Here is a 25877-nt window from a genome sequence, read left to right as displayed (position 1 = left end):
TTTTTTTAGAGACGGAGTTTCGCTCTTGTTACCCAGGCTGGAGTGCAATGGCGCGATCTCGGCTCACTGCAGCCTCTGCCTCCTGGGTTCAGGCAATTCTCCTGCCTCAGCCTCCCGAGTAGCTGAGATTATAGGCACGCACCACCATGCCCAGCTAATTTTTTGTATTTTTAGTAGAGACGGGGTTTCACCATGTTGACCAGGATGGTCTCGATCTCTTGACCTCGTGATCCACCCGCCTCGGCCTCCCAAAGTGCTGGGATTACAGGCTTGAGCCACCAGGCCCGGCCACTTTCTACTCTTTCTAATGGAGTTATTTTTACCTTGCTCCGGGTCCTAACATATTTATCAAGTTGTATTGGTTTTAAAGATCTCTTAATCCTTCATATACAATTTAAAACAGTCTTTTATGATTCAGATGCTGGTATATTTATAGAAATAGCTCTAACTTCAAATTCAAAGATCAAGTTCTGATTTAACCTCCAATTCTAAGACTTTTCATACAAAGAAAAACCCAGAGAATGTGATTTTTTTAAAAAAGCATGTTTCTTCACCTAAGTATAATGTAAAAAAATCATATGCATTCCCTAAGTTTTAGCAGTGGCAGCCTCACATTTATAAATTATAGCATGCCATGAGTTATGTGCTGCATTGGAAAACAACATATCTTCTTTCAATATTTCCAACATGGAGACTTTCTTCTCCAGTGTTGGAACAGGAAGCTATTTGTTCAGTTGAGCAGGAGACCATAATACTTGATCTTTTATGTAAATATTTACTGTGCACCAGGGACTGTGTTAGGAACTTTGAAGGTATGAACTCATTTAATCCTTGTCACAACCCTAGGAGATAAATGTACTTGTATCCTTATTTTATAGATAATGAAATTGAGACAGAGAGGTTAAGCCCAAGGTCACACATGAGTATGATTTGGAGTCAGGACTAAAATTGAGGCATTCAGGCTCCAGAGTCTATGCTCATTGTTCAGGACTTCCCAAAGTGGCCAGCTGTGCTTAGAAGTTATGGTAGAAAAAGTTGCTACTTTTAAGTACTGGAATACACTTAGCCACTAAAAGCTCATGCGAAGAGAGGTGTATACAGGGACTAAGACCAAATTATAAAATTGCAGGTCAGATTCATATCTCCCAGCTCAGTTTATTTAGGGCATCTTCCCATTGAACTGTTGAGTAAAATGGTAGGCTGGATTGTCAGCATTATTAAATTTTCTCCTCCTCTCTCTCTTCCTTGACAAAGCATAGGCTCTGGAGTCCGCTTTGAGTCTTGGCTTTATTCTATGGTTTGTCTTTTTTTATTAGTCCATTATCTTTTTGATTTTCACATCTATGAAATGAGTCTGCTATTTCTACTGCAAAATATAAAGGAGGTAGAATATGTGAATGTTATGGAAAATATAAAACACAAATAATTTCAGGAACTGATTTTTGCTATCTATATGTGGAGAAGGTGCCCACTTATCTGGTGAAATTTGAAATCTTCCAAGAATGTCTTCCTTTCTTTTAATATATCTCAGTTTTTAAAAATCAGTGCTTGAAACCCCACTATTAGTGAGCAACTGTTTTAAGTGTTGAAGATTTTAAAGAACTGATTTTTTTATAAGGCCAATACCAATGACAGGCATAATTCTTAAACCTATTCTGCCACTGCATTGGGGATTTTTCAACAAATACTAGACTGGCCCTGTAAGAGACAATCAGTCACCAAACAGGAAGAGGGCAATAAGAAATATATACTTTATGGGTAGTACATTGCTGCTAAATCCCAGCCTTGAATTATTTGAAAGCCAGATCTGTGTTTCTTCATTAATAACATCACTGTGATAATCTTTATAATTCTCCTATTGCAAATTTGATTGTAACATTCTCATTATAATCATATTTCTGTTCATTTACTATGTATAGGTGCATACTGAGCACATACTCTGTGCTGTGCACTGTTTAAGATGGAGCACATACAAGGGTGGGTAATAAGACAAGGTCTAGTGAGAAAAAGGGACCATAGCAGGTGACTATTGCAAAGTATGATGAGGGATAAGGGAGGTGACAAGTGCAGGATGCCCTGGAACCACACTGGAGGAAAATCTAACACTGCCTTTGAAGGTCTGGAATACTTTCTCAGACGAAATGATATCTATTGTAAGAACAGAAGCAAAACAAAGAATTAGTCAGGCAAAGCTATGGAAGAAGGGGAAGTGGAAGATTGATGTTTCAGGAATGGTTCATTCAGTGTTTCTGAGTTGAAATAGAGCAATACAGATTCAGAGAACTGAAAGTTTCCAAATGACTTAAGCATAGAATGTAAAGATAAGAAATTTGATTAAAAAGGTTAATAAAGATAAGGCCAGTGAAGACCTGGTAACTCAAAGAGATTTGAATTTTACCATTATTATTATTATTATTATTTTTTGAGATGGAATCTTACTCTGTTGCTAGGCTGGAATGCAGTGGTGCAATCTCGGCTCACTGCAACCTCCGCCGGGTTCAAGCAATTCTTCCGCCTAGGCCTCCGGAGTAGCTGGGACCACAGGCGCGTGCCATCACACCCAGCTAATTTTTGTATTTTTAGTAGAGACGGGGTTTCACCATGGCCAGGATGGTCTTGATCTCTTGATCTCATGAACCACCCGCCTTGGCCTCCTAAAGTGTTGGGAATACAGGCGTGAGCCACTGTGCCCAGCCTACCATTATTTTTATGAGTATTGATCTAGGAGGCCAGATTAGGTTTTGCATGGTTCATGGTTCCAAAGGCTTTCTGATCTCATCTTCTACCATTCCCTCCCGCCTACCCAGCCACTGTGCTGTAGCCAGGTGCATTCTCGTGTAATCACCCTGCAGTGGTGTTCTATCAGTCTTGCCCCTTCCCCAACCCATTTCCTTCAGGCCTTTGCTGAAATACCAACTTCTCAGTTAGACCTTCTACCTTCCTCTGAAATTAAGACCAGTCTCCCTCCCTAACCTTCTCTACCTGTACTCCTCCTACTGACTTCCCCTCTCCATTGTATTTGCCACCTTTTGATAAAATTTGTAATTTATTTGTTTATTTACCTGTTCCTCCACTCCACCTCCAGTTAAAAAGGAAGTTAAAAATGTAACCTCCATGAGGGCAAGGACTTCTTTTACTATGTCCCCTGGATCTAGAACACTCCCAGGAACATGGTATGAGGTAAAATATGTATACTTGCTAGATGAAAGAAGAAAAGATTTTTGGAATGGTCACTTTAGCTTCAATGTGGAGAAAGGATTGGTGGCAGGCCTGAATCAGGAAGGCCAGCTGGAAGCTTCGAGAGAAATTGAGACAAGGGATGGTGGTGAACTATACCATAGACTTAAAAACAGTCTTCAAAAGTGAAATCAATAGGGCTTAGTAATTCATTGGGAATGGTGGTAGCAGTAGAGTTGGTGATAGTGTAATAAGGAGGAAGAAATACTTAATAGTGACATCCCAGTATGACAGATTGATTATTTGTAGAGAAATATTTACGTCATCCCCATTAATGTTGGATTTGGTGCTGAGGCTCATTTTGGCTAATGGAATATTAACAAAAGCTGTATATGTCCTTGTGCAGTTTTGCGTGGCTCTTGCACTTCAATAACCCGGTATCTGAAGGAAACGCTCAGGGTAGTCATTTGCCGTTTTAGCCTGGGGCCCAGAAGATATACCTGTGGAGCAGACCTGCTTCCAACTCATAACTTGAGCCACACTCGTGGATCTCTAACATGAAGCAGAGCCGCCCAGCCAAGTTCACACAAGATTAGCCAAGTGAAAATCAGCCTTTAGACCTACAGGCATGAGATTAAATGCTTGTATAAACCAATGAGTTTAGAAATAGTTGTTATACAGATCATTTTTGCAACAGCTGAGTAATACACCCAAGGTTCTGGCTTAGGTACTTAGTAGATAGTTGGTGCCTTCTACAGATACAGGAAATCTACAAAAAGGAGCGGGTTTAGAGAAAATATTCAGTTTAAATTTGGACAGACTAGGTTGAAAGTGCTTCTGTGGCATCCAAGTGCTTTTGTCATTAGGTAGATGGATAATTTGGTCTGTAGCCTAGGAGTAAGAACTGACTGAGAACGATGTTTGGCAATCATTACAAAATAGCACATGATGGAAGCAATGAAACACAGTATAGAAGGAGAAAAGACCCTAGGACAGAGACCAGAGACACAGGTCACTTTATAAAGGATATGCAAAGCTCTTTTGAGCTGAAGTGCCCAAAGTTGGATTTTCTATGCAGGTTGAAGGCAGCAGGGTATAGACTGAGAGCACATGTTCCACTGTTCTGGTTTGGGGGCTAAATTCAGCAAGTGTGTCTTAGGTCCAGGGAGTAGTTACACCTCACAACTTCTCCGAGTTTGATTATGTCCTGTTGGTCATATATGCCACAGCTCTCAACAGATATAACAATAAGCACAAAGGACTGAGAAGGCCACTTCATATTGCCTTTTTCTAGGCTATATGCAAAGGCCATTTCTGAACTCCTCGTTATGGAAACACGTAACAAGTTGCAAGTTCCTTCTGATTATTGAGAAGGACAAGGAAGGGCAGAAGTGTTCTTCTCTGCTCAATGATCCATGCAGTTTGAACAATATCCATCGCAGGCAAATTCAAGGCAGAGGTAAGTTGAGATGTATAGCTCAGCAGCTCTCATAAATGAATTTAGTTCAGGTTGAATTAAGGTGATCTGGGAAAATGTGTTCCAAAACGATTCTCTTCAGTATTGGGGACACCAAATCATTGTGAAAAATGGTTTAGCACTTTTGGTAAATGTTTCTATTATGGCCTCATAATTCTATAGAAGTTAGACTAGGGACCTCTAATGTGCTTATTGAAATGGTGAGCACTAAATGCTATTTAATATTTGCTGTCCCTTTTCTGAAGGCAAAAAGATCTCTTCATTATGTTTTTGCTGACTGTTCTCAGCTCTCTAGTGAATGAGTGGAAAGACCATATTTTCCAGGCAGGGAACAAAACAGTCTGTTAAAGCTAGAAATTACAAATGATTGTTCTTGGTGAATAAGGGTGATGGCACTTGAAAGAGACAGGGGCTTTTTCTGCTGGAGAATTCTATAAGCAACATTTTCAGATGTTATGGAAAAGGTCAGGTGCCATATTTCTCTCACTGTTTACTTATCAACCTAGGCCAAATTCAACTTAGAACTGTCTGAATCCCTCTTCATAATGTGTTGCAGGGATCGAGGAGATGTCAAGGCAGCCAGGGGAGGTTTCAGGGCATGGCACACATCTGGAAAAGAACTAAAGAAGTATGATTTAACTGGCGACTGAAGGGGAAGGGATTAGATATCTACATTCGGTATAATTGGGAATCATTAAGTATTTCAAACATTTGGAAAGCATGAAAAGATTGATCTTTGGAAAAGATCACTTGGGTAACTGATTGAAAGGAAGAAAAAGTTTGTAAAAGTGAATCAGTTAGGACCCTATTGCAATTGAGTTGTCCAGGTAAGAGAAACTGATAGGTTGTATTAATGTAAAGGTGGTGGTTATGTATATAAAATGATGTATTTGAAACATAATCAATAGGTAATCTAGGCAGGACTTGAAAACAGATGCAGAACAAAGAAGGAAATTGTAAGAATCATTTCAGGAGGCTGACCAAACTCTGGAAGAGGTCCAGTTTCTACTATTTAGTTAGGGTGCAAAGTGGGAGAAGTTGGTACAGAAAGATTATTGATTTGGTTTTGGACATTTTAAGAATAAGGTATTATTAAGACATCAAGGTGTAGATGTCAAGTATACAGATGAATATATTGGTCCAAACTGTAGAAGGTAGTCTGGCCTGGAGATAAAGATTGGTGAGTATTTTGCATTGGTGGCAATTAAAGCTAAAGGCATGAATATATTCTTGTAGGGGGAGGATACTGAGTAAAGGTCTTGGACAGGACTGAGGGCCTAAAAAATGTAATGCTTAGAAAAGGGAGTGAGCAGTGAGAAGGAGAAGAAACAGAACAATGAGATACCTCAGAAGCAGTGAGATATCTCATTCAATTAGTGTTCTATGAGTGTTGTAAGAAGGGGGAAGTTGAGTTATATCAATTAAGATCAACATTGAGACACATCCCCTGGATTCGGTAACATGGAATCATTTTGTGAAGCAACAAAGAAAAGAAAGGAAAGCACATTTGAGTGGAATATGGATGAGTACATGTAACATCTTATGAAATTTGACTCTGAAGGAAAAGAGAGAGACAGGGTAATAGATGAATCAGGAGGGAAATGGCATGTCAAAAGGGGTTTTTGTTTACTTGTTCTTTATATGGGAGACATTTAATCATGTTTAAAAGTAAATGGGTTAAGAATGACAATAGTATAGTGGGAAAAAGGATTTCCATTATTTCTAAATAATGGAAATTATTTAAAAAGTGGTATACTTCAAGGGTCTAGCAAGCGCTAAGGTAGAGCAGGGCGTGTGCTGAAGATGTAATGGCAGTGTAGGTCACTGGAGGAGGAGAGGGTCAAGGAAATCAGTGGTCAGGGTGTTGGGCAGGGAATTCATGTGGATGATAAAGTGCTCAGATTTATAGCAGGACTTGGAGTGGAGAGAAGGGCTGTGGACAAAGTGCCAAAGTCTATAACTCATAAGGGAGCACAATCAAGCATGTGCTAAAGACAGCAGTGAGGAAGGGACAGAGTGGTATTGCTGTATAGCCTAGAAATCAAAGCAGCAGAAATTTTCATTAAAGGCTCAAAGAAATGGAAGAGAGTAAGGAAGACACTTCCACCTTTGAAGCCTAAAGTCACTATTGAGAGGGCTGTACGAGAAGTAGGATCTTCAAGGAAGGTGCATGTTCAGTTAAAACCAGGCATCCTGGGATGCTCAAGGGTGAGATTGGATTTTGGGGTTATTTTTGCTATATGTGAAATAGCAGACCCACTGCTTACTATGAAAGGATTAGCATTCCAAAAATAATAATTATAAAATTATAAGATTATTCCAAAACTAATCTTATAAAATTGCTAAATACTTAAATACTAAAACCAGCAACACATAGTAAATTTTAAAATATTAATTTCTCTAAACTTATCTAAATTTGCATTTGGTCAATTCAAATTGAGGTTTTAAATTAACGTATCCTATTTCTCTGTATACTACACTTCAGAAACAAGTTGTTTCTGTCTGGGATATTAATGATCTTGCTATTTTCTTAATACTGAAAATAATTATAATCACATTTTCCTTAAGCATTATACATGGCATATCTAATTGTACAGCTGAAGAACTTCATCAAACAGCCATTCTAACAAAGAAAGCATAGCTTTTATTTGAATGGGGATTTCCAGTGCACTCAATGCCAATGTGCATGGTGGACTGTGATGTAAAAACGCAAGGTTGGGCTTCACCCTGAAGGCAGTGGGTCTTCTACATGGATACAGTTTGGTAGATGTCCAATGGCTCCCTACAGCTGCACACAATAATTAGAACCTCAAGAACTCCTACCAACTCAACCAAGTAGGAGGATTGAAAGCCAAAGTGTTAGCACCCAGATGGGCATACTTTTCATTATTGTTACTTCTATATCTATCTGTATTCATTTTTCTTCCTTGGAATGTACTCAGCTCTATTCTGGGGAGCTTAGAGAATCTTATCCTCTCATCAGAAAGTTGATGAAGGAATGAGAGATACTGAAGAGTGGGCAATTTTAATTAGAGACATTTGAATAACATGGAAACTGAGGACAGAATTTATAAAATGAGTTACTTGTTGAACGAGAGCTTTCTGGATCTCAATTTTCCAGTTAGCTTTAGGCCTTAGCATATCATATAGTGTCATTTTCATTTCCATTTAAATGCCTAGAAGTGCTTTATTCATAGACACCTATGTTGCCAACTATCTTTTTAGAAACTGGCTCCAATTTTTTCCCCTCTCTCCAATACATAACAAGCATGTATGCTATAAATTGCCAAAAAAGAAACAGGCACCCATCCCCACAGGATTAGCTCTAAAAAGCCACAATCATCGCAGCCAGTGATACAAACTTCTATTCCTAATTGGCTATGGGGAGTAGGGATATGGTTCTTGAGACCTGAAAGTCACACAGACACTAGAGAAATGAAGAGAATGGTAATTTTCCAATGTCCCTGATTAGAGCCATCTGTGCTTCCCCAGTGTGGTTCCCCTAATGTATTCTAATGCAAAATATCCTCTCCCCTTGTTTATTTTGGAACACAGCTGTTGTCTTAATTGAGCCTAACAGAGAATGGAAATACTGTTGCTTTCCCTCCCCTTCTCCAAACCAGCAGTTTGTGGGATTTGAGGGAGATGGAGGGGAATCATCTTTGCTGCTGGGAATCTACATGTTTGTTTTAATTTTCCTAATTTATTTTGTTTAAATAAAGAGGGATGGAATATATATGTATAATGTGTGCACATACATGTGTGTATCTGACTTCTCTTGGAATTTGAACTTTGGATATATGCTTTTCCCTGAAGTCTTTTGATAGATTTTTTTTTTTTTTTTGCCCATATTGTCATCACATGATACATTCAGTGTTTCAAGATGGACTTTCAAAACTTTTTTTTTACTAGCATTTATCTTTTCCAAATGGAAGGAGATACAATAATAAAGACTGGTTGGTTTGCTCTTTTCCCACTTCCTACCCACTCCACCTGCCCAATTCTCCCACCCCAAAGTCACTACATGCTGCTTTGAGCAAGTTAAACTATTTCAAATTCTATTGTTGTTTTGCAATTTACTTATATCATTACAGGATACTTCAGACTTCTGAAATTTAGGTTTTGTGGGCATAAAACATATACAATCTTATGGGTTCTCATGAATGAAAAGAATGCAACTTTTAAAAACTAACCAGTAGCACAAAATGTAATTTACAATTTTAGGAAAAAATCCAGAATATTCTTATTAAGTCCCAAAAACAGCTCTATAGAAACTTTTTCCTATAAGTTTCACTTCACACCTTTTACTTGTTCATTAGATAATGAGTTTTTAATGATTTTCTGTTGGGAGAATATAAAGACAATTCAGTCTTTCCTACAGGTTTTTAAAATGATTATAGTTAGTGTGATACATAAAAAGTGTGACTTCACACACAATCATACTTACTCTTTCTAGCCTGGCTACAAATTTGGGCCGTAAAATAAAGAAATTCCAAAAAATTTATACTGTATGAGTTTCAGCAAAAAAAGAAAAAATAAAATATACAAGGTTTCCTACACAATGTAACTGGTTCTGGAGTTGACCTCCTGCCATAAACTATAATACTGGACAAAATATATGAGACTGACATTGGTATTAGGAACAACTGCAATTCCTGAGAGAAAAAACATCACATAAAATGTGCCTCACATTCACCATGGCTTTCTGATTGGGGCTGGTTTCCTGAATCTGGCAAGAGATAGAGTGTCCAAGAAAAAGCATAATGACTGCTATTCCTGAGGTGAGAAGGTAGAGATGGAACCAGGGAGCGTTGAAGCCCATGGAACTTTCTGGGTGGGATATAGGAAAGGACAGAATTCTACATATGAGGGACCATTGAAATCTGTGTAGAGTTTCCCTTAGGACCTTAGTGAAGGCTTGGGCTGTGTATGTATGGGGTAAGACTACCAGAAGAGAACAGCCACAATGGAGTGAAAAGTGAAATAATGATACCAAGGGTAACAGAATGCTGGCACAAATAGGTGCTCTAGCCCAGTCAGAATGGCAAAATCCTGTAAAGATCCAGTCTTTTATCTAAGACACTAGCAAGGGCATACCTTTGCAGTAAGAACACCCTAGAATAGGGGCAACTCCAATGAAACTTAAAACCAAATCTCAACAGGATCATAGTTGCCAAACTATTAACTTCCTTGTCCCCAAAACAAAACAAAATTAGCAGCAGCTCAATACTCTTCAAGTTGAGATTTGGGTGGGGCATAGCCAAACTGTATTGTATCATTCCACCCCTGGCCTCTCCAAATCTCTTGTCCTCACATTTCAAAACCAATCATGCCTCCCCAACAGACCCCCAGAGTTTTAACTCATTCAGCATTAACCCAAAAGTCCACAGTCCAAAGTCTTATCTGAGACAAGGCAAGTCCCTTCTGCCTATGAGTTTGTAAAATCAAATGCAAGCTAGTTACTTCCTAGATACAATGTGGGTACAGGTATTGGGTATACACAGCCATTCCAAATGAGAGAAATGGCCAAAACAAAGGTATTACAGTCCTCATGTAAGTCTGAAATCCAGCAGGGCAGTCAAATTTTAAAGCTTCAAAATTATCTCCTTTGACTCCATGTCTCACATCCAGGTCACACTGATACAAGAGGTGGGTTCCCATAGTCTTGAGCAGCTCCACCCCTGTGGCTTTGCAGGATACAGCCTCCCTCCCAGATGCTTTCATGGGCTGGTGTTGAGTGTCTGTGGCTTTTCCAGGTGCATGGTACAATTGTTGGTGGATATACCATTCTGGGGTCTGGAGGATGGTGGCCCTCTTTTCATAGCTCCACTAGACTGTGTTCCAGTAGGGACTCTGTGTGGGGGCTCCGAGCCCACATTTCCCTTCTGCACTGCCTGGCAGAGGCTCTCCATGAGGGCCCTGGTCCTCCAGCAAACTTTTGCCTGGGCATCCAGAAGTATCAATATATCGTCTCAAATCTAGGCAGAGGTTCCCAAACTTGAATTCTTGACTTCTGTGCACCTGCAGGCCCAATACCACATGTAAGGCACCAAGGCTTAGGGCTTCCATACTCTGAAGCATCAGCCTGAGCTGTACATTGGCCCCTTTCAGTCATGGATGGAAATGCTGGGACACAGGACACCAAGTTCCTATGCTGCACACAGCCTGGGGACCCTAGGCCCAGCCCATGAAATCACTTTTTTCTCCTGGGTCTCCAGGCCTGTGATGGGAGGGGCTCCTGTGAAGGTCTCTGTTATGGCCTGGAGATATTTCCCCCATGGTCTTGGGAATTAACACTAGGCTCCTTGGTACTTATGTAAATTTCTGCAGCCAGCTTGAATTTCTCCTCAGAAAATGGGTTTCTCTTTTCTATTACATAGTCAGGCTGCTCATTTTCTAAACTTTTATGCTCTGCTTCCCTTATAAAACTGAATGTCTTTAACAGCACCCAACTCACATCTTGAATGTTTTGCTGCTTGGAAATTTCTTCCACCAGATAACCTAAATTATCTCCCTCAAATTCAAAGTTCTGCAAATCTCTGGGGCAGGGGCAAAATGCCGCAAATCTGTTTGCTAAAACATAACAAGAGTCACCTTTGCTTCCGTTTCCAACAAGTTCCACATCTCCATCTGAGACCATCTCTGCCTGGACCTTATTGTCCATATTCCTATCAGCATTTTTGGCAAAGCCATTCAACAAGTCTCTAGGAAGTTCCAAATCTTCCCACATTTTCCTACCTTATTCTGAGCCCTCCAAACGGTGCCTATTACCCAATCTCTGCCTATTACCTGTTCCAAAGTTGCTTTCACATTTTCAGGTATCTTTTCAGCAACACCCCACTCTCCAGGTACCAATTTATTGTATCAGTTTATCTTCATGCTGCTGATAAAGATATACTCAAAACCATAAACAAAAAGAGATTTAATTGGACTTACAGTTCTTTGTGGCTAGGGAGGCCTAAGAATCATGGTGGGAGGTGAAAGGCACTTCTTACATGGTGCAGCAAGAGAAAAATGAGGAGGAAGCAAAAGTGAAAACTCCTGATAAACCCATCAGATCTCGGGAGACTTACTCACTATTACGAGAATAGCATGGGAAAGACTTGCCCCCAGGATTGAATTACCTCTCTCTTCGTCCCTCCCATAACACATGAAAATTGTGGGAGATAGAATTCATGTTGAGATTTGGGTGGGGACACAGCCAAACCATATCACCAAGTATAAAGATGAGTTGAAAAGAGTAAAATATAAACTGGCTACAATATTAATTATATGTAGACTTTGATAAGAATACAATCACTAAAAAGTAATAAAAAGAGATAGAACCAAAAACTAAAAAGTCAATATGGGAAATAAAATGGAATACAATGGATGCTTAACCCAAAGACACCTGTAAATAGTGTAAAATAGTGTAAAAAGAATGACATGGATAGAAAAACTATCAAATTGTTACACTTAAATCTGACCATATCAATATTACATTAAATGTAGTAAACTAAATACTTCAATTAAAGTCAGATATTGCTAGACTAGATAAAATAGCAAGGCCCAAACATATATAAGGGAAACACCTTAAATATAATGACAGAGATTATCTGAAATATTTTGGAAAATAATATGCCAAATAATAGTGTAAGAAAAAGAATATCACACATAAATATGACCACTTCATAATGACAAAGAGGCTAATCCAATGAAAAGACAAAATAATTATACATTTGTATGTAACTAAAAACAGAACTTCAATATTTTTAAAGCAAACATTGACAAAATTAATGGAAGAAATAAGTCAATCTACAACCATGTCGGGAAATTTTATTTTTGGTAATTGTTAAATTACCTATTTAATTTTGGTAATTGTTAAATGAACAGTCAGATGAATTCGTTGTCAAAAGGATATAGGGGATCTGAACAATACAATCAACTCAGTGGATCTGATTCACATATACAGAGTACTAAACCCAGCAATTAGAAAGCACAGAACACACATTTGTTTAAAGTCTCAACATTCTCGAAGATAATTCTTGTAGACTATGTTCTTTAACCACAATATGATTAAATTAAAATTAATAGCAATAAGATACCTGCAGATTTATCAAGTAATTAGTAATTATAAAACACTTCTTTTTTTTTTTTTTTTTTTTTCCTGAGACAGAGTCTTGCTCTGTTGCCAGGCTGGAGTGCAGGAGGTGAGATCTTGGCTCACTGCAACCTCCAACTGACTGGTTCAGGCGATTCTCCTGCCTCAGCCTCCCTAGCAGCTGGGATTACAGGCATGTACCAGCACACCCAGATAATTTTTGTATTTTTAGTAGCAACAGGGTTTGACCATGTTGGCCTGGATGATGTCCATCTCCTGACCCCATGATGCAGCCACCTTGGCTTCCCAAAGTGCTAGGATTACAGGCATGAGCCACCGTGCCCAGTCAAAACACTTCTAAATAACTCATGAGTCAAAGAATAAATCACTTGGGAAGTCAGAAAAATTTTCAAAATGAATGATAATGCAAATATAGCTTTTCACAATTTGTGGGATGCAGTTTAAGCAGTTTTAGAGCTGTGTGTATAGCTATAAATGAATATTTTAAAAAAGAAAATAAGTTTAAAATTAGTAACCTATATTTGTACATTAGAAAGCTAAGAAAGCAAAGGAAATTCAAATCAAAGTAATCAGAATAAAGATAAGAATAAAAAACAAAGTAGAAAAATAAAGTCAACAAAAATAAAATTAGGTACTTTGAAAAGATTACCAAAATTGACAAATTCAAGCATATCTTAACAGGAAGAAAAGAGAAAAAATACATGTTGCCCATGTGAGATGAAATAAATAATCCACTACAGATTTCAGAGCCCTAAGAAAAGAACGGTAAAAATATTGTGAATAACTTTTTCAATAAATTTAATAAAACAGATGGAATGGAAAAGTTACTTGAAAGCCCTTCTTGCTAATATTTATAAAGGTGAAACAGAAAATATGACTATTATATTTAGGACTGAAATTGAATCCATAATCAAAATCTTTCCTGTTACTATAACTTCCCATGTAATATAACATTATTTCATTAGTAAACTTCATCAAACATATAAAGAAACAAAAGAAATCTTAAACTCTTCAGATAAAGGAAAAAAAGGAATACCTACCCATATTTTTTTTATTATACCAAAAACTGTCAAAGCATTATAATAAAAGAAATCAATACCTCTTATAAACATAAAAAATCCTAAAAATTGTAGAAAATTGAATCCAACAATATATAAAAGTTAAAATGTCATGCTCTGTCAAGTGGATGGATATAATACAAACATTTCTAATAATATAAAAATTTCACATTATTAGTCAACATTAATCTTTCTAAGTTAACAGAATAAAAGAGGAAAAAAAGCCTATTATTGTCTCAATAGAAACAGTAAAAGCGTGTTACAAAACTCACTTAGGATACACATTTTTAGCAAATTAAAAATAAAAAGAACTCCCTCCATTTCATAAAAGGGATCTATGGATATATTGAATGTTTTTCCCTAAGACTGGGAAATAGCAACAATGATCATTCTTAACTATTTTATCTAGTATTATCTTGGATATTCCAGTGTTTATAATAAGGCAAGGTAAGGGGTAAAGACTAGACACATATTTTCTATATGTTCTTTCATATAAAAAATATTAAATAATGTCTCAAAATTATGAAAATTAATAAGCAAATCTGATGTTATAATATACATAAATGAATAAACAATTGGCAAATAAGGTTCTTATAATAACATCAAATATCACATTCTTAACAAACAACAAAATATGTCCAAAACCTCTGTAATGAAAACTATAAAATACTGCCGAGAGACTTTAAGGACCACTTAAACAGTAGAGAGATACACCTTTTTTGTCAATTAGAAGATACTGTCAAAATATCAATTATTTTCAAATTGACCTATGCAATTCCAGTCAAAATCCAGGTAGGCATCTTAAAGAATAATGGGAGCTAATGAAAAACTAAATTGCTCTGCATAAGTAGAAATCTTCTGTTAAGAAGAAAAAGCAGCAAGAAACTGATGAAAAATGACAACTGACACTAAATCTTGTTTTCCATGACACCATAGAGGTGATGGGGCCTAAGGTAAACTGAAGAGCAGACCTGTCTCAGAAGGGTCACACCTACTGACTTAGTGTTTCTTGATATGTGGAAATGGTAGTAGCCAATATTAGGAGTTTCTGAATTTCAAAAAAAGCTAGAAATTATTTATGTGAAAGTTTCTAATTTTAATTTTCAGAATAACTCAACCCACTTTTTTCTCACCATGAGAATGGGAAAGATTAGATGTCTGAGAATCTGAGGTTCATATTGCATCATTGTGTGTTCCGGTATAGACTTTAAGAGATGGTGGGTCTGCAAAGAAAATAGTTACTGGAGGATAGAGTTGAGTTGGAATGTAAAGATCTAAGCTCATGATTTTTAATATGTATTTAATACTTTCTATGATTCAGGTAGTAAATTTAGGAACTATTTGTATTTTAGAAAAGAAAACTGAGTCTTCAAAAAGTAGCACATACGGGGAGGAGCTGGCATTTAAACTCAAATTTGCATGACTTTTGAGCATAAACTGTCAGCCACAAAACCTTTTCTCCCCCATACTTAGTAGGTATCTAGAAAAAGTCCAAGTTAAGGAAGCAGCCCAAGTATGGGGTGGAAGTTAGAACTCAGCGCAAAGCACACCTCTCATCTTATTTGTGTTGTTTCCTCCCAATTGCCACCAACAAGAAGAGCACAGCTTGGTATTATCATGTCAGAACCTAGACAATCAGCACAGTTACTCTTCGCATTGAGAACATCCTCCAGGAATGTCATTCACTGTTTATGACTTATCACTGTCTCTGCAAGCAAAGCTCATATTCTCAGCTGACCTCAGTGAGCATAGTAATTTTCAGACATGGAACTAATAATCCACTTGAGCGTTTGTGAGTCCAGTGGAGTGAACTGCATTATCCACTCCTGTGTGTGATTAAAGTCAGAACAAGAAGGCAGGCTCAGGAGGCATAGTGAAGCCCAGGTATGCAAAGGGGAAAACTGGTTATGTTTTCTGGCTTGCCAGCCTCCCAGGTCTTCCACCTCCATCACTTCCTGGGAACCTCCACCACCTTTGCAAGGATCCTAATGTGATTCAGGGGATGAAGACCCAAGGATACAGAATATTGTTCCAAATAAAGATGGATCCTTGTCCTCAGAGAGCCAAGGGGACACTCCTGCTCCCAGAGGGCTCTAACCAGATAAACAGTTGAGTTGGTATTTATTAGTACAGCATGATGGTAGGAAATCCATAGACAAATGTGGATGCTTAGCCAACTCCAGCAAGCATGGGCTTTCCAAGATGCACTGCTGATACCTTCCTTTCTTTAATGCCTCTCTCCATCCTTGTCTGCACCAATCCCTTTATTCTCCCAAGTCTTACATGGGAAATATCAGGAACAAAGGCAAAGGAAAAATAGTCATGAGATGTTTGAAAAGTGCCACTAAGCGGATGACTGTTGAGTGTGTTTGTTCAAGGCAATTTTTAAAAACAATGTTAATTCTGTGGACTAGTCTTCAGAACATTCACAGCTAGTGGGTAGAAGACATACTGCTGTAATATAACAAATGCCACACAGAGATGTATACCCAGTGCTTTCCTCATCCCCACCCTCCAATTGGCTGCAGGTAAAAATAATCATACTCTGGAAAGCCTCAGACATTGAAGTTGGGGGCAGGGCAAGACAGCTTGAGCTCTGCGCATGCCAAGAGGACCATTTTCCAGCCCCACACCCTATTCTGTTGTGCAATGCAAACTCATCTATAATCTCCTGCCTAAACTGGAGCAGTTTTAATGGTAGGACTTTATTCCCTGTGGTTAGTACATTTAGACTTTCACTGACATGAGATGCCTTCTCTTGGTTCAGCCAAGCAGAGGCATCTCACTGGTTGATTGGCATGTGCCTTAACAGGAGAGTGGCTAACATCCTGGATAGCAAAGGAGTGATGCCTGACTTGCAGACATTTCACCTTGATGGAGGGTCCGATGCTTTGCTGGTTCAACTATTCCTGTTTTGTAGAAGAGCTGAGCTTCCCAATCAGAAGAGTCTGAGTCTGAATCACAATAATGAATGTCCTTGGGCACCTTACTTAAACTCACCAAGTCTTAATTCCTTCACATCTAAAGTTAGGACAATAAGACTTGCACTACTTAAATCATAAGAGATGTGGTGAGTAGTTAATGAAACCATGCCCACAATCTGCTTAGCACAGGGTCTAAAACCTAGTGAATTTTCAATAAATGTTACTTATTGCACCAACTGCCGCCCAGTCACATATAATAGATGTTCATTAAACACTGTGCAAAAGCAGCAAGGGAAATAGACAAAATGAGAACATGCAAATGCGCATCCTTTAAAGCCAAAGTTACATTTATAAATCAAACTCATTGCATATTTTATTCTCGAAACTACCTTTCCTGGGACAGAAAGACTATATGGTACACTGGCAGGAAACAGAGAGACTATATGGTACATTGGCAGGAAACCTGGCTTGGCTCTGACTCCTGCTTTGTAAAGAATGGAAACTTAAGCTTTAGTTGTGCGGAATCTGTGAGATCTGCCACCTCTGGATGCACAAACACAAAACACAACCACATAATGCAGTGTGGAAATTAAGTATGATACGCTATATCAGTTCTGGGCACATTAGCAGATATTGAAAATGGTTTCACAGTTAGACATTTTCAATGGATGATAAATAGGGTTAATGGATTGTGACTGAAATACTCCTGCCCTCTTAAATCTTCCAGGAAGCTTTTAAAACTCGTAAATACATATTCTTCATGATGGCTTGCTAAAGTCTGCTCTGATTCAATTTCAACCTGCTTAGGACTGTGCAAAACGCAAAAACCTGCTTGCTGAAACATCCAAACCTTGGCACTTAAAAAAAAAATTGAAAATGATGCTTTAAATCATTAAGCTTTCTAGCATTTTTTGACATCCTATACATTAGCATTGGCCTGGTGTTCATCTTTTAGAATAGAATCCAAGCAGAGTATTTTGTTTGCCTGTTTATCTCTGGAAGTTTCGGAATGCTCAGGTGTGTTCCTTGGATTTATTTATGTAATGATCCACATAATGTGGAAAGTCAAGGAGAGATTTTGAGCCACAGATCTTGTCATCTTGTAGGATGCAAGGTCCCCCACTTTAAGACACTTAGCCATGAGTGAACCAAGCTCACTTGAGTCAAAGGAGGAATAGGACAGACAGCACTGTCACACCATGTGATGTTACCTATCATTGTTTCCTGAGTATAACTAAAAAGGCTCACAAATATATTCCATGATGAGCATTATGATAGTTATTTTTTTTTTTAATTTTTTATTGCATTTTAGGTTTTGGGGTACATGAGCAGAACATGCAAGACAGTTGCATAGGTACACACATGGCAGTGTGTTTTGCTTCCTTTCTCCCCTTCACCCACATTTGGCATTTCTCCCCAGGCTATCCCTCCCCACCTCCCCCTCCCACTGGCCCTCCCCTTTTCCCCCCAATAGACCCCATTGTTTAGTACTCCCCACCCTGTGTCCATGTGTTCTCATTTTTCATCACCCACCTATGAGTGAGAATATGCAGCGTTTCATTTTCTGTTCTTGTGTCAGTTTGCTGAGGATGATGTTCTCCAGATCCATCCATGTCCCTACAAACGACACAAACTCATCATTTCTGATTGCTGCATAATATTCCATGGTGTATATGTGTAAATTAGTTCAACCATTGTAGAAGACAGTGTGGCAATTCCTCAAGGCCTTAGAAATAGAAATTCCATTTGACCCAGCAATCCCATTACTGGGTATATATCCAAAGGACTATAAATCGTTCTACTATAAGGACACATGTACACGAATGTTCATTGCAGCACTGTTTACAATAGCAAAGACCTGGAATCAACCCAAATGCCCATTGATAATAGACTGGATTGGAAAAATGTGGCACATATACACTATGATAGTTATTTTTACCAAAACATTCAGTAGTTATCTGCTGTGTTGCCCTCTAGTGATAAGAAATCATCAATGGCAAGAAACCGGTGGCAGTGGCATCTCAGCAGGATAGATCAAACACCGGGAACAAAGAAGAAATCAGAGGCAGCTGCAGTTTGCCATGGAGCTGGTGAGCCCAAGATGGAAGAGTTGTATGGAAAGAACAGTGAAGCATGAGAACTATTAAGACAGGAAAGAGAATTCAAACTGAGACTGGATAGGTGTGTCTTACTTCCCGAAACTTTCTAAAGCATATTACCTTTGAGGCAAAAAGGGAAGAAAGCCATTATCTTTTAACCCATATCCTGGAGATTATAGAAGTTTTTTTTACTGGAAGACCAACATAGCGGTGCTGTACAGAAGGATGCTTTAATTTGTGTGGAAACTCTGCGTTCAAGCCACTTTCCAGCTAGATGGGTTTTTTGTTTCTGTTTTTTAAACATTTTTTTTGGTCTTGAGATTTTAATTGTATCTTTTGAAAAGGGGGACATTCAAATCTGCCTCATAAGATTTCTTTTCTATATTCAGTGAGATATAAATATTTTAGAAACTTCAATTCTATATGTGTCAATTATTATTAACACAATCATTAATTTCTCATTAGGAGATAATCCAACAAGACAGAGTTTCTCCTTCAAAGGAGCTCAAGTCCAGAGACATGAGTACCGATTCCTGGTGGATGGACTGGAGAAGCAAGTTCACCTAAGTCATGCTTTCATCTTATTTCAGTGTAGCCTCCACAGCATCCATAATAGTAAATTAACTAAAATCAATATTTCTAAAATGATTTGCTAACAGTAATGGTGAATAAAATATTGTTTTTTTTTCCTTAGGAATATTCTCAAAAGATTTAAGAGATTTAGAAGAAATGAGTCCTGGGGACCAAGCATTATACAGATTGGAAGTGGTTCCACTTTTTTATTTTTTGTTCAAAAACACTTAACATCTCTGCCAACCTGGGGAACAGATAAAGAATTATCAGTGCTTTGTTTAACCTAGACTTGACTACAAAACAAAACAGAAAATTACTATTTATTCTTATTCTCATTTTATAAAGGCAAGATCATTTTAACACCCTTCCTTCAATGTTGGAAGGACATAATGACGGTGTTTTCATTTTTTTAAATAGCATTGAGGAAAGCACACTTAAAGAAAAGTTAAACACTGCCAATACTGGTAATGTCTGCATACCTGTGCTTGAAAACAGTTTACATAAATGGTTCTGGGTACATCGGTCTTCTAAGACATCTCCCAAACCCAATTATTTCTTGCCTACTTCTCTCCTATAAGTAGCTACATCATCTCAGAAGCAATAAGGACAGATGAGACTATAAAATTTATATTTTTAGAAGCTTGTAACCCTTGTTTTGGCACTTCCTGGAATAACTGATTGCTCACTGCACCAGGCATTTGACAGCCACACTTTCCCCCATGCATGTCTTTCATCACATAGAAAGCAAACCACTCAGGATAATGGAATAAAGTACCACATTAGGATCTGTAAGCATATGTGTATTTATTCATAACAATCTTGAAAATAATTTAAGGCATTTAAATCAATTGCACATGTATTCACCATATAATTTAATTAGTGATTATAGAAGGTACATAAGAGCTTCTATTACACTGTTTCTATTACAAATAATTACAAACAAAAAAATACTTGCACCATTAGGAATGGTATTCTCTTTGTAGACTGTAGGAGGGCAATTTGTTTAAAAGCTTCACTGATGTCATAGATGTAATAGCTATTTGTCATTTCAGCAAAATGCTGTAGGTATATCTCTGTTAAAGGAAACACTGTCACTGTAGTGCTTCACATGATATAAATATACATAATGAAGCCAATGGAGTTAGGCAATCACAATCTACTTAAATGGTCTGATTTTAAAATCAAATGGAATTTGGAAAAAGGAGGGGGAAATATTAACCTCAATTTTTTATATTTACCATAATAATATCCACCACCATTTAGTATATACTCATTTGCTCCTGGGCAGGGTACTAGATTTAACATATTTGATGCCTCCAGTTCTTACGAATAACTTTAATTCTTACAAGTAATCTTAACGTTACTCATCAGGAAAGTAAAACTCAGGCAGTACTTTAGGTCCATTGTACAGGGTCAAGTTAGATGCATCAGAATGTAAAGTTGTATAAAAATGTCGATATTATTTCCACTATAGCACATCACTAAGGTATAGTACTTTAGTGTAAATAATAAGTGAAAAATCCACTGTGACCTGCTTTTGCATTTCCTTTTAACCCAAAAGAGGCTAAATTATACACTGCTAGGTGCAGATGATCCCATGAACAGTTATATAAATTCAGATCTATTCACTGTTTCTAAATTTCATTGCAAATATTTTTGACTGCTTTAGTGAAAGCAAACAAAAAATGAATTCCTGTCTCAACAACATTCATAAGAAAAAATGAAAGACATTTTTTCTTCTTCCACAGTCAGAGACCAAACATAATCAAAAGACCTTCTGAACACTTAAAATATAAGATCAAAGGGAGAACCTCTTTCATGCAAACTAATACTGAACTTGACTGAGACAGTCAGCAACTTGACTGAGACAGACCTTAGTATTGCACTTTTTTCTCTCCCTCTTTTTCTTCCTCCTTCTTCCTCTCCTTCACTTTTTTTCTTTCTTTCTAAAAAAAAAAAAGAATCCCCTTAGCTTTTCTTCATCTAAGAATATCTTTCTTTTGCTTTCATAAAAAAAAAGTATTGCACTTTTTCCCAGCACTTCTGTTAACATTCTGCAGAACAATTACAGTGGACACAGAAATGTGCTATCCAGATACCTTTGTAAGGAAGGACTTCTTGCTCCAGCTATCAGCTCTTTTAGGGTTTGCCTCAGCCACAGAGAGATTTACCCAAGGGTCTGCCTCTTCCAGTGGTCGGGAGGGGAGTGGCTCCATATCCAATAGCTTACCGAAGTGCTAGTGTAAATGCCTAGCCATTCTGGTCAAAGGTAAGATAGCTTTGACCTGCTGCATATAATTCCAAGACTCTCCATGAGGCTGAATAAGGTTTTATTGTGCTTGAATGGCAGTTTGACTTTTCCTCTGCTTAATCCCTCTTCATCTCCCTCCGTTCCATGGGGTTGATCTCAAAATACCTTAAACACCAAGCCCCACTTCAGAACTGTTTCTAGAGAATCCTACATGTGAACTTGTAACCAGGAGTGGTCTGAGAAAACAAGGAATAAGATGGGATTTTGAAGCCAGGTAATTTACTACCCAGCAGGCAATGGAGACTCTGCTATTGGTGGTAGGGGAAGCACAGAGGGTTTCCATCACCAGATGTTAGTGAATTGTTTAAATTCCTTTCAATACTGAACCAGGATGATGTATTGGTGAAAAAGAATGCAATGTCTGGTGTAATTTACCAGGTGTATGAGAAAACCAGAGGAAGTAGGAACTATATTGAGATGAGATAGGATGACTATTGATTGCTTAGCTCCACTGGTATCTACCACCCTCCCCCTAAAAAATAAAAGTAAGTTATAAATGGCTACCAGGCAAATGAAGGCCAATTTTACAGTGAGATTCCTTGGTAGGTTATAAGGATTCTCTTATCTTTTGAAGTTGGGATGAGGCAGAGAAAGTTGTAGGCAGGACAAGGACTTACAGTCACAGTGGTCAATCTGTGACTAATCAGAGGAGGTTAACTGCTCAACCAAGGCACGTCTATTACTCCAAGGTCAAGACACTGTCTGGGAAATATATGGACGATGGATATCATTCTATTCTGTTAATTGGGACACATGAGCAAGAAGTGGATAGCACTCTGGAGGCCTCAGTAAAACACATAATCTTCAGAAGATAGGAGATGTATCTTAGGAAGATTCAGGGCCCTGCCAAATCAGTAACATTTTTAGTCAGCTAGTGTTCAAGGGTATTTTACAGTATCTCATACAAGTAAGAGGTAAGTTATTGCACATTGTACCTCCACTGTGAAGAAGGAAGGACAACACCTGGAGGCCTCTTCAGGTTCTGGAGGTAACATGTCCTACACTCAGGAATATAGCTAAAACCCAAACAACTGATGGCATGAAAAGCTGCCAGTTTTGAGCAAAACCCAGAGTAAGAAAAGACTGCACAGCAGGTCAAGATTGTGCCACTTGGGGTGTATGACCAGACTCTATGGTAATGGGAGCACCAGTGGTAATGTCACATGCAACTATGGAGACCCAGGTAGGAATCTTCCAGTGAAGATTCCTGGGGTTCTAAAGTGAGGCCAAGTCATCAACAATATCAATTTTATGTTGACTCCCAGTTTGCTATCTCATCCTGCTAGAAAAGGAATATCTAGTGATGAGACACTAAATGACCATGCATCTGGATTTCTTATCATGAGCTGAGTTCGTTCAAATCCTCCAAGTCATAAGGTGAAGCAGGCCTGGTGTTGCATCATAAGATGGGAAGAGTACTTGAATATATTTCGTATAAAGTATTTTTGTCATGAATGGGGCACAAGCAAACTGGTAACCCTAACTCCCATGTTGTCACAATGGTGCAACAGAGCTTCTTCCTCAGCTCATATATATGGTCATAAGAAGAATTATTTAAGATCGGGTAAGAGAAGAACAAAAAGCCTAAGTTTGGTTTGCAGATATGTGAACTTAGTATGTGAGTGTAAGCCACACAGACAGCAGCTGCACAGCAGTCTTGCTTAGAAGTGGCCTTGAAGGTCAGTGGTAAAGGTAAACATCTCAAGGGCTGGAGTAAGGAAACTGATTTTCATCTTTTGTAGAAAGAGAAGTGGCTTGAGATTAGCATATACATAAACTCATGGAAGGGGTAAAAGGTCTGGTCAGCTGGCCAGGAGCTTAAAAAAAGAGACTGGGAATTTGGGGAACAAGATCTGAGCTAGAGGGATGTGGAAAAACAAATCAAGGCATGAGCATGAAGTGGGATCTCTGTGTTAATACCCACAAAAGAGTACTCAGCAGGGAAGAGGCAATATGTTACTGTGTAGACAGAATGACTTGACCCTTTTTACCAGTCAGCCTCCGTCATTGCCCACCCCAGGGCTGGCCCAATAAGCATATGAATGGAGTGGTCAGGGTTGGAGAGACTGAGGCTGTTCAGGGGCCTAAAAGCATGAGCTTCTGTTTATAAAGGCTGATGTGGTTATTTTGCTGCTGAGTGTCCACCTGCCAGCAACAGAGATGAACACTGAGACCCCAATGTAATGATATTCCTCAAGGAGAGCAACTAGCCACCTGATAGCAACTTGACTATGTTGGAACAGTTCCAACCTGGAAGGACCGAGTATTTGTTCTAATAGTAATGGATACATATGTCAGGTATAAGTTTGCTTTTCTGACTGTGGCATAAGTCAGCACCAGTTTTTCAGAGGCTTATATTTAATCTGCCCAAATAAAATCTTAAATACAACCATGATGTCAGACCACAGGACTCATCTTAAAGTAAATGTTGGAGTGGGCCCATTAGCATGGGATACATTGGTAAATCACATACTATACCATCCAGGAGCTGCTTTACAAATAAATAATTGGAATCATCTGTGAAGGTCAGCAGAGATGCTACCTAAGGGTAAGAGAGATTGAGAATAAATAGCAGAGGGAGGGGAAAAAAAAGTATGAGTTGTGGATTTGAGCATATACACAGTATCAGGGACTGCTGTTTGTGAAACTAACTTTCATCTTCAAAGATTCATCCAGAAAGAGGGGACCACTGGAATGCTGGAGAAGTGCTTCCTGAAGGAATATGACGTGTGTTTGAGCAACACAAAGGGACGCCACTGTGAGAGACAGAGATGTGCTGACCAGATGCCTTTTCAAGGAAGAAATTTTTGCCCTAGCTATTAACACCTTCAGGGTTTGCCTTGGCTACAGAATTTTGCCTCTTACAAAGCCTGAACCTTCCCAAGGCAGCCCATATGCAATGAATGATGGAAGAGAAAGTACAATGGCCTGGCTCATGAAGACAAATGCAAGACAGTTCTGATGAGCTACATTAAACACAAACCTTCCGAAGAGGTAGACTGAAGATTTGTTCAGCTTTTCCCTCAGCCCATTCTGCTGCCTCACTTCCTTTCAGAGCGATTGATCCCTAACCTCCAAACTCAGTTCTAAGCATCTGCTTCCGGAAATGTTACCCATGACAAAACTGTTATATAAAACACTGAAGTGGGAAAAGTTGTACTAGAAGATTGTAAGAATGAATTGTGTTCTTAATAATCAATCCCTTAAAAATAATAAGTATCTTAAGATTATTACAGCCAATTTCTATTTAAAACCCTTTCACTGAATTTTATTTTAATTAGGTACATGTGGATTAAAATAAGTTTAATCTTTTTGAAAGGAAGAAAGAAAACACTGTATACTTCCATGCAAGATACTACAAGTCTGGAGACTAATATAAGGACTTTTATGGCAGTATGGGTTGCCATGTTGACTGTAAGTGGCTTAGAATCCTACTGAAGGACAAGAAATACCTGAAAAAAATAATCAGAATTACAGTTATAGTACAATGGTCATAAGGCAGTACACGGTTAACTTCTAAATGAGGGAGTAGAGCAAATATATGCTGTAGGAGCTGGAGTCAAAGGGAGGACACTCAAAAGACTTAAAACATTAAAAGTAAGAAAATCATAACCTCAGACAGAAGTGTTTGGAACCTCTGGAAAAATAGAGGGCTTTCAGCTGAATTGGCCCCTCCCTTTCAAATACAACTGCTCCTGCATAAAAGATCAAAATGCTTGAAAATTTATTGGAAAACTGCACATTTGTAAGGCACAGAACAGTATTGTAGAGATAGCATTTGCTATGTGCTGAATTGTGTTCCCCCCAAAGTTTATACGTTGGAGCTCTAATCCCCAGTGTGCATGAATTTGGAAATTGGGTTTTTACAGGATAATTAAGGTTAAAGGAGGTCATGAGTGTGGGGTCTTATTTGATAGGATAGGAAGCTTTATAAGAGGAAGAGTGAGATCTTTCCCTCCCCTTGATGGCATAGAGAAAAAGCCATGTAGGACCTGAAGGGTAGGGGCCTAAAGCAAGCCCAGGGAAGAGTCCCTACCAGGAACCAAACTGGCCTCAGCACCTTGGCCTTGGACTTCCCCGTGTCCCACAGAATTATGGGAAATAAATTTCTGTTGTTTAAGCCACCCATTTTACGATGTTTTCTTATGGCAGCCCGA

The 25877-nt window shown here is 38.4% G+C and overlaps 1 long non-coding RNA gene across 3 annotated transcripts in view; it reads right to left on the bottom strand.

Annotated features, from left to right (window-relative positions):
• The window catches only part of LOC118147328 (uncharacterized), a 167899-nt gene that overhangs the window by 124166 nt on the left and 17856 nt on the right, over positions 1–25877 (bottom strand). For 2 of the 3 annotated variants that reach the window (XR_013526108.1, XR_013526105.1), the window contains exons 1-2: positions 21283–21355; positions 18271–18354 (exon numbers count right to left, since the gene is read on the bottom strand). This is a non-coding gene — a long non-coding RNA (uncharacterized LOC118147328). Of the gene's footprint in view, positions 1–18270; positions 18355–21282; positions 21356–25877 lie in introns of those variants that run through there. The other variant, XR_013526107.1, reaches the window with a different exon arrangement.

This window comes from Callithrix jacchus, chromosome 14 (genome assembly GCF_049354715.1).
Source record: "Callithrix jacchus isolate 240 chromosome 14, calJac240_pri, whole genome shotgun sequence".
NCBI classification, from domain to species: domain Eukaryota; kingdom Metazoa; phylum Chordata; class Mammalia; order Primates; family Cebidae; genus Callithrix; species Callithrix jacchus.
The sequence above is the reverse complement of the archived record's forward strand: the minus strand, read 5'-3'. Positions and strand labels throughout refer to the sequence as shown.